The sequence below is a fragment of the Canis lupus genome, chromosome 29 (genome assembly GCF_011100685.1).
Source record: "Canis lupus familiaris isolate Mischka breed German Shepherd chromosome 29, alternate assembly UU_Cfam_GSD_1.0, whole genome shotgun sequence".
NCBI lineage: Eukaryota > Metazoa > Chordata > Mammalia > Carnivora > Canidae > Canis > Canis lupus.
The window spans coordinates 36,756,857-36,771,853 of record NC_049250.1 but is presented as its reverse complement, the minus strand read 5'-3'; the positions used below and the strand labels follow the sequence as shown (position 1 = coordinate 36,771,853).

At 40.4% G+C, this 14,997-nt stretch overlaps 1 pseudogene; it reads left to right on the top strand.

Moving 5' to 3' along the window:
- Nucleotides 1–13,041: 13,041 nt before the first annotated feature.
- Nucleotides 13,042–13,172, top strand: LOC119866786 (annotated as a pseudogene).
- The last annotated feature ends 1,825 nt before the right edge of the window (nucleotides 13,173–14,997 follow it).

The window sequence follows — 14,997 nt, the reverse complement described above, 5'->3', positions numbered from 1 at the left end:
TCTGTACTTTTTAAAAACCTTTCCCTTCCTCTAACCCTTTGGAGCTCCCCTCTACTTGATAGTCATTTAATAAAGCCAATTAGATCTTTAAAATTTACTACAAATATCTACAGAGATAGCTCGTAAAAAACAATGTTCTTACAGGCAAAATATATGGAGAGCCTACACACACACACACACACACACACACACAGCCCAAGAGACAGGCATGATCCCTTTTCCAATTTTGATTTAGACTTGAATCCCTCTGCAGAATTCTTCAATAAAAAGGGAAGCTGCTGAGTCTCCTTGTATAAAGACCACTGCGGGCCTACAGCAAGTTGTGATTCCTCAGTCCTTTCCCAGATCTACCCGCAGGTATTTCCTGGTTAATGATACGCTGGGATGCTGCTGGATTGACAAATTGGAGTCTGAATTGATACTAAACTTGGACACTAAGTGCCATCATGAGCCTCTCCCCCCATTACAACAGCAGTGAATGGAAGTCAAGCAATAAGTAGAGAACTGCCTTGTGTATATTACGCAGGTGGTTCCCTAGGCCCACAGACCCAGCCAGTGGTCATTTCCTCAATTCTCAAATGTCACATGAGAATGAACATATTTGGTAAAAGGCAGACTCTTCACATTATTAGTTTCTTGATCCGTGGAAGAAGAGCTATTAGGGTAGACAAAGGCCAAGTGAAATCTCCTGAAGCTTCCCTTTTCAAACCAATATAATAAACCAAAACCAGAATCACACGTTGAGTGGAACAGCAGAGATCAGTGGCACTTTGGAAGGATAGAGGAGTATCACATCCCCACTTAATTCATCAGGCTGGCCCCTGCAAGAACTGAATAGATTATGGTGGATAACAGCAAATGCTACAAATTTGGCCCAACAGCCATCTAAGCCAAATGTTGTCATTAATAAAAGAGATCAATACAGCTTCTGGTGTGTGGTATGCAGCTATCGATCTAGTAATGCATCCTTCTCCAGCTATCAAAAAGAAAGAACGAAAACTGTTCACGCTCCCATGGGATGCCTGTGGTTATACATTCATGGTTTTGCTCCAGTGAGAGTTAACTGTTCTGGTATCTGTTACAAGTATAGTTCAAGGGAGCCTGGATCATGTGGATACCCCATGGAACATTAGCACTAGTCCCTTATATTGCTGATGTCACTTTATTTGAACCTAGGATGTGGCAAGTGTTCCAGATGCCCTGGTAAAACACACATTCTCTGGAGGGTAAGAGCAAAACTCTAAAATATATCAGAAGGCTCTTATAGTAGAAAAACTTTGAAGAGTCATGTGGGGGCAATGTTAGTCATCTTCTTCATGGTAAAGGACATGTTATCTAACCCTGTCGCTCCTGCAGCTAAGAAAGAAGCACAGCACTAAATAGGCTTCTTTGGGTTTGGGAAGCAGCATATATTGCTCTTGTAGATGCTGTTTCCACTCATTGATCAAGTTATGTGAAGGCTATCAGTTTTGAGTGGGATTCAGAGCGCCAAAGGATTCTGTAGCAGAGTTAGGCTTGTAGTACAAGCAGCCCTACCAATTGGGTCACTGGGTTCAGCAGATCCCGTGATACCATAGCTATCAGTGTGGAGTTTCTAGCAAAATCCAGTAGGAGAATTATAGTGCAGACACCTTGGATTCTGGAAAAAGGCCATGTTATCTGGAACAGGTAAGTGTATGAAAAATTGAAAAACCAACGTTTGGCATCCTTCACGAGCCCCAGCAAATATTGAGCTTCTGATCATGGAATTTATTAAGTGACCATCCAGTCAGAATTACCTATCATGAGCTGAGACCTGTCAGACTCACTATGTCATGTAATCAGCAGAAATCCATCACGAAGTGAAGATGAAATATCTGAGATTGGACTTATCATGCCTAGGAGGCAAGAGTCATATACAAGCACAGGTGATCCATCTCCCGTAGATTCAGAGATACGGCCTCATGGGGCTCCCTGAGATCAGATGATGGAAGAGGAGAAAGCCTAGGCTTGGTTCACAGACAGTTTAGCTCACTATGTGCTACAAATTGAAAATGGATTGATGAGGCAGGGATGTTCTGAAAGACGGTGGTGAGATAAGATCTTCCCAAAAAATAGAGCTTCTGTGCAGAGAATCTCATACTTTGTGTGGAAAGAAAAATGGCCTGAATTAAGAATGTATATAAAATCCTAGGCAGTGGTGAATGGTTTGGCTGATTGGTCAGAGTCCTGGAAGAAGCAGGATGAGAAGACTGGGCACAAGGAGGCCCAGGAAAGAGGCACGTGAATGTATTTAGGGGAAGGGGCACGAAGTGTCAATATCTTTGTGTTCTGCATTACCGTCCACTGGAAAGCATCCAGTGCAGAAGCGCCACGTGGACAGGATTACTTATCAACTTCTGTCCTCGTCTACTTCTGTGCTTATGCAATGGCCCATCAAGGGAACAGTCATAGTTGTAAACATGGAGGCTCTGCGTGGTTCAGAATGTACAGGAACTCTCTCACCAGCCTGATCTAGCTAATGCCCCTGCGGAGTATCTGACCTCCCAGTAAGAAAGAGCAATCCTGAGCATCTGATATGACATTATCTCTTAAGGTGACCAATCAGACAGTTGTAGTTGATTACATAAAACCCTTCTACCCTAGAAAGGACAGTAATTCATCCTAACATAGAGTAGGGGTTTACTTTTCCTTCCCGCAGTGCCCCAGCTTGTATCGTAATCAAAAAATGGGATTTTTCTTTATGGGATCCTGTATGACTATGACTTGGGACAAAGAGACTCACTTTCCAGCAAAGGAGGTACAGCAGTGGGCCCATGATGATGGGATCCCATGTAATAGATGCTGATATAGGGTATATAGGGCATCTTCGAGGAGAATATCCCATACTCACAGGGTTGTTGTTTTTTATATCATATACCCTATCTCAGCATCTATTACATGGTATTGTATCTCCAATAGACAGAGTACGTGGGTGTTGGAACTAAGGTGCAGAAGTGGGAATGACCCAGTCATCATTATTCCCAGTCACCCTCTCAGGAAATTTGTGTTTCCCACTTCTGTAACTTTAGGCCCTGTGGACTAGAGATCCCGGTTTCCAGAAAGGGAATACTCCATCCAGGGACGATGAAAGTCTCCTTAAACAAAGAGCTATGGCCCCTGCCTGTTTATTTTGGGATCATTGTTCCAATAGACCAGCAGACCAAGAAATGAGGTACCATACAAATCATTTTGAGGAGGTATTAGATGAGAGGCGAGGAGAAATACGCTTGGCACGTGCGCTATCCACTGAGCATCTCTAGGTATACTCCCGTGCCTGATTTTAATCGAAATGGGCAAATACAACTGTGATCTGAAAGGGGGCATGGCAGCCCGAGGCTTAGTGCCTTTGGGACTGTGGGTCTAGCTCCATCACCAGGCAAGCGATCCAGACCATCGAAAGTATACGCTGAGGAGGAGAGAGATACTGAATACTAGTATGGAGGTCACGTGATAATGAGTTTCAGTTTCTTCATTGGGACAGAAAGCAGTAGATTTATAGTGTGTTCTACCTAAGGCTCCTTTTGTAGGTTTACACAGAAATTATGACCAAACAGAAGCCAGAAAAAGCTGTGAGTGTACCAGGAAAACTTAATGCCAGAAATAAGTGGATTGGGATGGTCCAAGCAGGGTGCAGCAGAGGCTGGTGACGCTCTGCCCAGAGGCCTTTTACCACACGCACCAGTGTGTGTTGGCTTCTGACAATTTTTTTTGCAAGGCTGGTGAGGGCCACCTCACCCAGAGATGTCTCAGTTGTGGACCTGGTTCCTCTGTGAAGGTGGCTCATCTTCCAATGACTAACTAACATGGCCATACACCAGCCTCGCTCTCTTGCCTCTGGAATGAGAACTGCACTTCAGAGGTAGGAGAGCAGGCTGGAACCATGGGTGAACCACATTCCCCACTCGTGCTGCGCTGTCCTGATTTTCTCACTCCCTGCCTGTTGTTTTTTTTTTTTTTTTCCTGAAAGTATTCCCTCTATAAGTCATTTGCACCAGTGTTCCCCTTCAGAGTCTGTTTCTGAGGAGCCTCATCTAAGGCACAAGCCTACTTTTCAAAAAGTGTTACTAGGCTAACATTCAGTGCTAGACTCACACCGAACCCCAGCTTTCTGGGCTAGGGATGCTGAATTATTTCCAGGCTGTGGTTGAGAGGGGGGACTAGGACAGTCCTGGAAAAGGAAGCAGTGAGCAGTGTCACCAGCTACGATGACTAAGACATACCCACACTGGAGGCTGCAGGGCAAGTTCCAGGCAACCCATGATCGGCAGCCAAACCAGGAGTCAACTCCGCCGTCGTAAAAACGTGAGTAGAAGAGAAGGCCTCTGCATGTGGGTGGACCGGCTCTCAGGAGACCACTTCTATTTCTGGGGCAAAGAGGTCAAGAGGGATTTGTTGTCTTTTCTAAAGAGAACAGCGTACCCTCATAATCCCTACTGCATTCTTCAGGCACACACTATCTTACCTCCTGGGGACGTCAGTCCCACAGTTACAGATGTCTAGTAATGACACTAAATAAACATTTGCTTAGTGAATGAGTGAATACTAATATCCCCAAAGTCAGCCTGTGTGTATCTGAAGTGCCTGGAGCCTGCTTATCCCTGTATGTAATATTCATAAAGCACTTTCAGTCCCATGACAGAGGCTCTTTGCAGACAGAGTACAGTTATCTCTCTCTGAAGGATATGGGGAAGATTAATTAGTTAATTTCATAAAGTGCTTCAGGGATGAAAATTGCTTTATAAGAACTAATTATGAATATCATATTGTGTATATGCCATACATTCATACCTCTGAAGTTGAATGAAACGCGTGGGTTTTTTTTTTTTTATTGCTATAAGGAAGTTATTGGAATTCATATACCCCTTCTTTCTTAGACTAAGACTAGACGGTTTTTGTGGTTCAAAGTGTAGGTTTTGTGTATCATGCTGCAGAGATAACTGAGTCTGGCTGTGCAGCCGGGGAATTAATGCTAACCACTTCTTGTTTTGGGCTCATTCAAAACTGCAGGCAGAGCCCATTGTAATTTAAAATACATAAAATGTAGCGGAGTCCACATTCTTCCTCTACAGTATCCAGCTGGGAGACTGGGAAAACCAGTAAAACTCTCTGTGCCACAGTTAATCTGTCATATAATAGGACACACTCCATGAAACCAGATGATACAGTTCAGGTATAGACTTAGCAATGCAGGTATAGACTTGGTTAGTACCCGGTAACTGCTGGTGCAAAAACTGAGCTCTGCAAGCATGACTATTAAGTATGTAACCAAAATATTTGATTTCTCTCTCTTATTGTCCCTTCAAATAAATTTATCCAATAGAAGCAATTTCTTACACTGTGCAACTGCATAAAAACTCTTGGCTTGCCTCATAATTTTTCTGCTTATTGTTGGGTTATGTCACCAGACTAACTTGGCAATTAGAATGGCCATTGCTGGAACAATAAATTTGAAAGTAAATCGTCTTTCCCAGCTAGAGCACAGTTAGGGCTGGACTGCCTATATTTGGCAAATGGACTCTGGCCTTCTAGTAGCGCAAAGAGACCACCTAGGATTTGGACTTGGTCTTTTAGACTTGGAAAAACATGGGTCTTCCACTCATAAGAACGTGGCTCATTTGGCATGGAATCTGGCCCTGTGCGCATGGAATGAGGACCCTCCCTCTTTTTACCTCCAGGCGTGAAACTTGGCTCCATGCATTGAATGTGTCCCTCTAGTGTGGAAGTGAAACTTCTAGGCATGGAAAGTTGCATGGACTTAGCCCTTCCAGGCATGAATTCCATCCCATCATGTATGAAATCTGGTTTTCCAGATATGGCCCTGAAGATATATAACCTACCTTTGTACTATGGAACTACATCATATGTGTGGGGAGGTTGGCATACCAGGTATGGGGCCTGGACTTCAAGGCACATAACTCAGCCTTCCTGGCATGAACCACGTCATCCAGTTGTGATACCTGGCCCTAAACATAGAATTTGATCCTACAAATAAGGAGCTTTGACCTCTCTGTGTAGAACATAAGCCCAGAGGAATGGAATCTAACTAACCAGTTATGGAATCTGATCTTTTAGATACTGATTTAAAACTTTTAGGTTGCTTTCCCAGGCATAAAATCTGTTTGTTTTGTTTGTTTGTTTGTTTGTTTGTTTGTTTGTTTTTAATGACTGGTCCTAATTACAGGCATGTAATTAGAATTCCAGGAGTGGAAACTAACCCTCTGAACATGAAACCTGGCCCTCCAGGTATAGGATGTGGCTCTTCAATCATGGAACGTAGGCCTCTAACTATGGAATTAGACTTTCCAGTTACAGAAATTAGTACAAAATGTGAATCCTGCTTATCTAGGCATAGAATTTGGTCCTCTAGGTGTGGAATCTGGACTTCTACATGTGGCTCCTAGACATCTAGGCATGGAATAAATGTTGATTATACTAGGAACATGGTCACCCTGTCATGGAATTTTGTACTACATATGTGTAATTTCAATTTTCAAACATGAAACTTGACACAAACATGAAACAGCATGAAAATTGATATTCCATTTATGAGGTCTCAATCTCAGAGTGTGAAATCTGAAATCTGGCTCAGTAAGCATGGACCTGCCATTTCATATGTAGAAGTACAATCTCCAGTCATGGTACCAGGCCCTACAAACATGCAACTTGGCATTCCATGTGTGGACTCCGAGTCTCCATGGTCTTACTGTGGTGAATGTGGTATCCCAGACTTGGAATCTGGTATATAGGTCATAGAAGCTGTCCTTGCAAAACATGGGCCCATGCCTCCCATGTATGAAATTCACTCTCCATGCATACATGCTCAATATCCAAACATGAAAATTGACCCAACAGGCATAGAATCTAGTCTGCCATGCATAGACCTTTGAATTTCATGCATAGAACCTAGGATCTACAAGCTTGACACTTAGTACTTCATGTGTGGAATGTTGATCTCCAAGCATGGAAGGTGACACTACAAATATATAACCTTGTATTTCAGTCATTCACTTGGGCTTGCCAAAACATGGAAACTGATTTCCCAGTCACAGATCCTAGAACTCCATATATGTTGTCTTAATGTCCAAGCAGGGGTTGAAGCCCTACAAGCATGGAGAATGGCATCAATGTGTGGATTCTCAATCTCTGAACATGGACCACCTCAGAGTATGGGTCTTGGTGCCCAACCTGTATGTCATAGATTTTGGCTTTCCACATAAGGAATTTGACCTTCCTGGCAAGGAACCTAAAACTCCATGTGTGGAATCTCAACATCCATGGGTGGAATATGGCCCTGCAAGTACAGAAACTGGCATTCCATGTATGAAATCTTGACTGCCAAGCATGGAGCCTGACTTAGAATCATGGACACTGGTACTCTGGTATGGATTATAAGAATGAAACATGGCCAGACATGTTTGAAAGCTTACATTCCAGACATGGAAATTAGCATTTCAGTCAAAGGCATTGACCCTCCCAAACATGGAAATTGTTCTCTGTGGCATCATATGTGCCACACTATGTGTTACGGACTGAATTAAATCCCCACAAATTCATATGTTGAGATTTTACCCCTCAGTGTGACTTATTTGGAGATAATACCTTTAAGGAGGTACTTAAGGTTAAATGAAGTCATAAAGGTGAGGCCCTAATCCTGTAGGACTGATGTTTTTATACAAAGAAGAAGAGACATCAGAGCTTATTCTCTTTGTGTGTGCACAGAGGGAAGCAAGGCCATGTAGGGGTATAGGAAGAAGGTGATTATCTGCAAGCCAGGAAGAGAGACCTCACCAGAAAATACATTTTTTAGCATCTTATTTTAGACTTCTAGACTCCAGACTATGAGAAAATACCTTTCTGTTGTTTAAGGCATCCAGCCTATGGCATTTTGTCATGGCAGTCTGAACAGACTAATATACCATAAGGAATTAATTAATTAACTATTTTTTAACCATAAGGAATTTAAATCTCTAGACTGTAAGTATAGAACCTGGTATACTATTTGTGTAATCTGAATCTCTGAGTATGAAGCCTGGCTACAAAGAACCTGGGATGCAAGAAATCTTACAAGAAATCCATGCAAGAAATCTTAATCTCTGAGCATAGAACCTGGCACTCCAATATATAATCTCAAATGCAGTGATGGAATCTGTATCTATGAGCACAGAATCTAGTTTTCCATGTGTACAATCCTAATCCCCATGCATGAGACACAGCACCGCCTTACATGAACTGAAGCTGGCCCTTAAGACATGAAACCTGGCACTTACGTCATAGAGGTCACCATTACATGAAACTATGCATAATATTTTCAGTACATATTTAATACTGACATTTCTAAGCATTTAAATTGGATCTACAAGCTTGGTAAATCCCATTATATGTGGAATCTTGGCCTCCACACATGCAGTCTGGCCCAACAAGAATTTATCATTTCATGTGTGAAATTTCTTCAACCTAGCCTTTAAATCATGCAACCTAGTACTCCATGTCTGGAATCTCAAGCATTAAACATGACACCAGGCTCTATATACATGGTACTGATATTCTATGCAGAGAGTCTCAATCTCCAAATAAGAACTGAGTTCCATATGTATTACACTTGGCATCTCATGTCTGAAATCTCAAATTCCATGCATGGAACTTTGCTCAATTACAATGGAAAACTAGCACTTCATATGTTGAACTTTTGTCTACAAGAAATTCACCTGGTCCTGGGGTACCTGGGTGGTTCACTCAGTTAAGTGTCCAACTCCTGATTTCAACTCAGGTCATGATCTTGGGGTCATGAGATTGAACCCCATGTCAGGCTCTGTGCTGGGCAAGAAGTCTGCTTAAATCTCCCCATCTGTACCCCTCCCCTATGCCACTTGCTTGGAGAAAGAAAGAAAGAAAGAAAGAAAGAAAGAAAGAAAGAAAGAAAAAAGAAAAAAGAAGAAAGAAAGAAAGAAGAGAAGAAAGAAAAAAGAAAGAAAGAAAGAAAGAAGAAAGAAGAAACGAAAGGAAAGGAAGTAAAGAAACAGAAAGGAAGAAAGGAAAGGAACGTAAAGAAGGAAAGGAAAGACAGAAGTCACTTAAGGAAGAAAGTCACCCTCAAGGGGGTTCACGAAATGAAGCCCAGAAACAAAACGCACCAAAGAAACAAGAAAAGAAAAGAAAAGAAAAGAAAAGAAAAGAAATTAATTCACCTGGTCATAATAGTGTGGAACTAAGCACTCCATATATATAATTTTAAACTGCAAGCAAAGAATAGTTTTATATGAGTGAAACCTGCCATTTCAGACATTGGTCATGGGTGTGAGTTATAGCTGTTGGCTTTCCAAGACAAGGAACCTTTACCCTCAGGCATGGAACATTAAATACATGTTTGTATTCTCAATATCCAAACATGTGCTTGGCCCTGAAAACCTGGAAAATAACATTTTATATATGGAATATCTCTGAAAATGGATTCAGGCCAGACAAGCATGGAAGCTGGAACCTTACATGTGGATTATCAATCTCTAGACATGGAATCTAGCCCCAAAGGACCAGGACCTGATGTTCCATATGTAGAATTTCAATCTTTTTTTAATTTATTTTATTTTTATTTTTATTTTTGGAATTTCAATCTTGAAGCTAGACCTGTCGCTAAAAGCTTTCAAAATGGCATCCAATGTTAGGAATCTTAATCTCCAAACATTCAACTTGGCTTTATAAATTTGAAATCTTTAAGTCATACAAGGATCATGGGCTTTCACTATTAGAATTTGTGTTTCTGAGACATGCAAACTTGTTTCCCAGCATGGATTATAAAGATTTGTATCTTTAGATGGAATATGGACCTAAAGCATGAAATTATGTATGGAATATAATATTCATGTACAGAACATGGACCAACAATGATGGAATGTAGCACTCCATGTGTGGATTTTTAATTTCCAAATATAGAGGGTGGCTACAGAAGTATGGGTTGTGACATCTAAAGTTGCTTGTCACTCAATGACACACACTCTGTAAATCATGGAACCTGGTCTTCCAGGCATGAAACCTGAAACTCCCTGTATGTAATGTCAATCTCCAAGCATGGAACATGACACACAAGTATAGAATCTTCATGCTGTTTGTATTAAATATAACTCTTCAAGCAGGAAATCTGGATTTCAGTGTGAGGAATCTCAAGCTACAAGCATAGAACATGACTTGATTTGCTTGTAGCCTAAAACTCCAGTCATGGAAACTGGTGTTTCAATCACAGACCTTGACTCTACAAAAAATAGAGCATAGATTCCCAGGCTTCATACCTGGGAATCTATGCACATATGGATCTCAATTTCCAAGCATGGAATCTGACACTCCATTGTGGAATTTCAATCTTTGTGCAAGGAGCTTGGCTCTAAAAGCACGTAATCTGGAATACCTTATCTGAAACATCCACTTCTAAGCATGAACCTAACTGTATAAGCATGGAAATTGAACACCACGTGTGGTATCTTAATCTCTACACATAGAATTTGGAACTATTAACAGAGAACCTGGTTCATTACGTGTGGAATCTCAGTCTCCATAAATGGAACCTGGATGAACAGTCATAGACACTGTCACTTCTTGTAAGAATACACAAAATCCATCATGGTATGTGGTGTTCCATGTTAGAATTTCAATCTACCAATATGGAACTTGACTTGCCATGTGAGGAGTCTTACACTCCAGACATGGAACCTCATGTTTTAATTATAGGCTTCAGCTTGCCAAGTCATAGAGCCTAGTTTTTTAGACTACCCATCCATCATATATGGAATCTTGTCCTCTAGACATAGAACCCAATCCTACGAGTTTGGGAACTGACACTCTATGTATGGAATTTGAAGCCCTGACCTTAGAAATTAGCCTTTCAAATAAGGGACATGACACGGCAGGGGTGGAAATTCTGTTCTTCAAGCATAGAACTTGACCCTGTAAGCATGGAATATGACACTGCATATGTAGGATCTCAATCTATAAGAATGGAACTCAGCCTTACAAGCATTGATTCTGATATCCTCTGTGTGAAATCCTAATCCTTAAGCATGGGACACTGCCTTAGTGTGAGAAATCTGGCATTCCAGACATACAGAGATTGGCTCCTCAAGATGTGGAACCTGATTTTCTAGGCAGCAAACATGGCACTTCACCTTTGAAATCATCATCTTTAAGCATTAAGCTTGGCTTTATAGGAATGGAACGTGGTGCTCCATCTGTGGAATCTCATTCTCCAAGCATGAGACTGTGGAACATGGTAATCGAGACTTAATAGTTGGCATTTGAGTCATATAAATTGATGCTCTAAGGACCTACATCTCCCAGGTTTGGAACGTAGCACTTCTTATGAGAAAGTTACACTTTTAGTCATTGATTTAGTTCTAAGTGTGAATTATACCTTTCCAGGCATAAAAGTTGGTTCTCCATATGAGACTTAGGCCTTCTCTCTAGGCATCTAAACTTTCTTGAGGAACTTAGCCCTCTGAGGATGAACTTTGGTCTTCCAAGTGTTGAATGTAGCTTTTCAAACATGGATCCTAACCCTCTAAGAAGAAAATTTAACTTTATAGGCATGGGAAGTCTATGCAAATGTGAATCCTGACTTTCCAGACATAGAATCACTGCCTCATCTGTGCTTCTGTCTGTGGATCAGGGCCTTCTAGACATGGAATTAGCCCTTCCAGGCAAACCATGGCTTTCTATCTGTTTGATATCTCTTTCTTTTGGGGTGTGAAACCTGAACCTGAAGAAACAGTATCTAACCCATCAAGTATGGAATTTGCTCAACTAGGCCTGAAATACTGAATCTAGACTTCTTGGTATGAAACACAGCCTTTCAGTCTTGATAATTAAGTCTAGACTTTGAATTATCCCTTTATAGAACTGTGCCTCCAGGCACAGAACGTGACATTTCATGTGTGGAATCTCAATCTCCAAATATGGAACCCCACAAGCATGGAACTTGGCACATTCGGAGTCCGTTTCAAATTCCATGTGTGTTTCTTTACCCTACGTACATGGAACATGGAAAACTGTATGTGGAAGCTCAGTCTCCAGGCATGTAATCCGACCCTACAATTGGGGAAACTGGCACTCCACATAGGATACTGGGCAATTCAGTCTCAGAAGGATCAGATATGAATCCTGGCATTATAAGCGAGGAATCTGCTGCCATTCTATGTCCAGAATGTCTTTCTTCAAATATGGAACATGGTCTTACAAGTGTAGAAACTCATAGTACCTGGATTTCAGTTATAGATACTGTGTTATGTAAATAAGCCAAAGATGGCTTCTGTGCATTTGCCCCTAAATTGTTTCTTCACTGCAAGCTAAGAATTGTCAACTCAGAAGCCACAGGTATCATACTTAAATTTTTACATATCTATTTGGTTGTTTTTTAAATAACCCAAATAAGCAGAATTTTAGCCATTTAGAGCCTGCCTGCTTTATGAGACTTTATGAGACCTTATGAGATTACACTCAATATCTGCTGGTCATTGATAAGTAGAGTCTTGTGGCTAGAAGATTCCACGCTACCCCTGCCCTTAGGGTCTCTGAGGACTCAGAGATTCCCTGCCATGCTGTTGAACAACAGCCCCTAGATTTAAAGATCCTACTTCAATCTTCCTCTCTCCTAGGAGTTCCTTTACCTTTTTCCTATTCTGGAGGGTGACCCACTCACTACAAATCTCTGCATGGACTCATGCTATGCGGGACATTCCTCTCTCATACAATTCTGTCCAAGCACCACACAAGAAACTTGTTGTATGTTACTGCCTCCCATAGTCGTTACTGTTTCCTTGATCAGACCCCAGTCCCTTAAATGAACCCCATACATGGTGTCCTCTAAAACTTGGAGCTTGGTCTTCCAGACCTGGAACCTGGCATTCCATGTTTGGAATCCCAATCTCTAAGCAAGGAACCTGGCCCTATACCATTGACTCTGTCACTCTATACCCAGAATATCATTCACCAAGAAAGGAATCTGGTTTCTCTGATATGAAAATTAGAACTTCATATATAACCTTTGCACAGTGGCAGTATCGTACCCAATGAGGTTTATCCAAGGCACGATTATTGCTAATTGAGAACTTCATATATAGAATATCAATCTCTAAATATGGAATATCAATCTTCAAATGTGGAACCAACCTTATATGCAGGCAACCAGCACTCTGTACTTTCAGGACTGATTTAGGTCTTCTGGATATGAATCCTGCCTTTCCAGGCATAAACTCTGATCCTGCAGGGAAGAACCATTCCTAAAGGAATAGAACTTGGACTGAGGCATAAAAACATGGCTTTCTAAAGCATGCACATTGCTCCCAACCCCCAGATGTTTAATGTGTTAGAGATAGTTGTCTCTGAATTGTGAAATTTGAGTGGTTTTAATTTTGATTTGTGTGTGTACGTTTGTGTTATATGTTTTTGTCTGTAGTTATTATGTAATTTAAGAGTAGTATAAATTTTCACAGGATAAAGAATGCTTCCTTTTATCAGAAAAATAGATAATTACATAACATATACGCTGGTTTACAATGCAATCCTTTAAGAAAGTCCACAATCTGTTGCATGTAATTTTCCATTGCTATAGCTCTTATGCCATCTTCTGGTCTAAATATAATTCAACTATTTGGGAATGTCTAGCATCAGTGGTTAGTACCTCAATGTTATTTCAGAAATTTTACTCCTCCTATTTACTGCAAATATCTATTTTCACATCAAGTGTAAAATTTAAGTCAGCAACTTAAAAATTTATGATCACATAAAGTTTAATATGGTGGGAAGAGAATATTGGAAAATCTTCAGAGATAGATTGAAATAAATACATTCTTGAGTAAACCTACATGAACCTAAAACACAGTATAAATGTATTTCTAACTATTGATTAAAAAAAATAAAAATATTGATTTAGATACACTATAGAAAAAGCATAGGATTTGGAGAAAAAACTAGCTTTGAATACCATTTTTGCCACTTATTTATTAAACAATCTTTATAAACTCACTTAACTTCTCATCTACCTTATTTAATCCCTATTAAATGAAGAGAATAATATCTTTCTCAACTGCCTCTAGCTCTTTTTCCTGCTTAGTCTTGAACTTTTAATATATTATTATTAATCAGTATGTGTTACTATCTGAACACTAAAGACATAAGAGATTTTAATTTAGGAAAAAGATAAACCAGTAACACCCCAGGATAGAAAAAAAAAAAAAAAAAAGCTGCTCAGAGTTATTTGACATTCTAGTTAATATTCTGGAATTTTGAAAAACATGTTAACTATGTGCAAAGATAAAAGGGATAAGAGTTGGTAAAACAACACTTTCATATCCAGTACACATGCAGGATTTTCACAGTTCCAGAAAAGAATAAAACTCTGAGTGCCAAAATTGATTGAAAGAGGTGATGTGGAGACATAAGAAGATATAATATTAAAGGTTAGGCTCACTAATCAGAATAAAAGATCACTCATCTCCTGATGATGGTTTTCAAAGTCAAATCCTTCAGGTGCAGAAGCTGACAGCTCCCAGCTGTTCCATCTCTGGTCCAAAAAAAGAAGCCTAGAATATCTGCTCAGTCATTCTTAACTCCTGCTCTAACTAGACCCCCAATTTCTCCTACGGACTCTCATGTGATTTACCCCCTTGCTCTCAACATCTCCTGTTTCCTCAGACAAGATAACAGATGTCATTCTACATTTATTTTGGAATGTGTGTGATAAATGATTAACATCTATCCATTAGTCCAAACACCATCACCACTGGTCAGCATCAGGAGAATGGGGCCTTATGTTTTGGTTCACCATTTAAAATCCCAGAACGTAAGGATATTGAACATAGTAGATGCTCAGCAAATACTTTTGGAACAACAATTAAATAAATGCAAAGAAGAAAAAAGGTGAAATGACAAAACATAAGAAAGAAGCAAGAGCTTCTGCATTTGGTTCATAGTATATATTTCTGGTGCCCATGATAC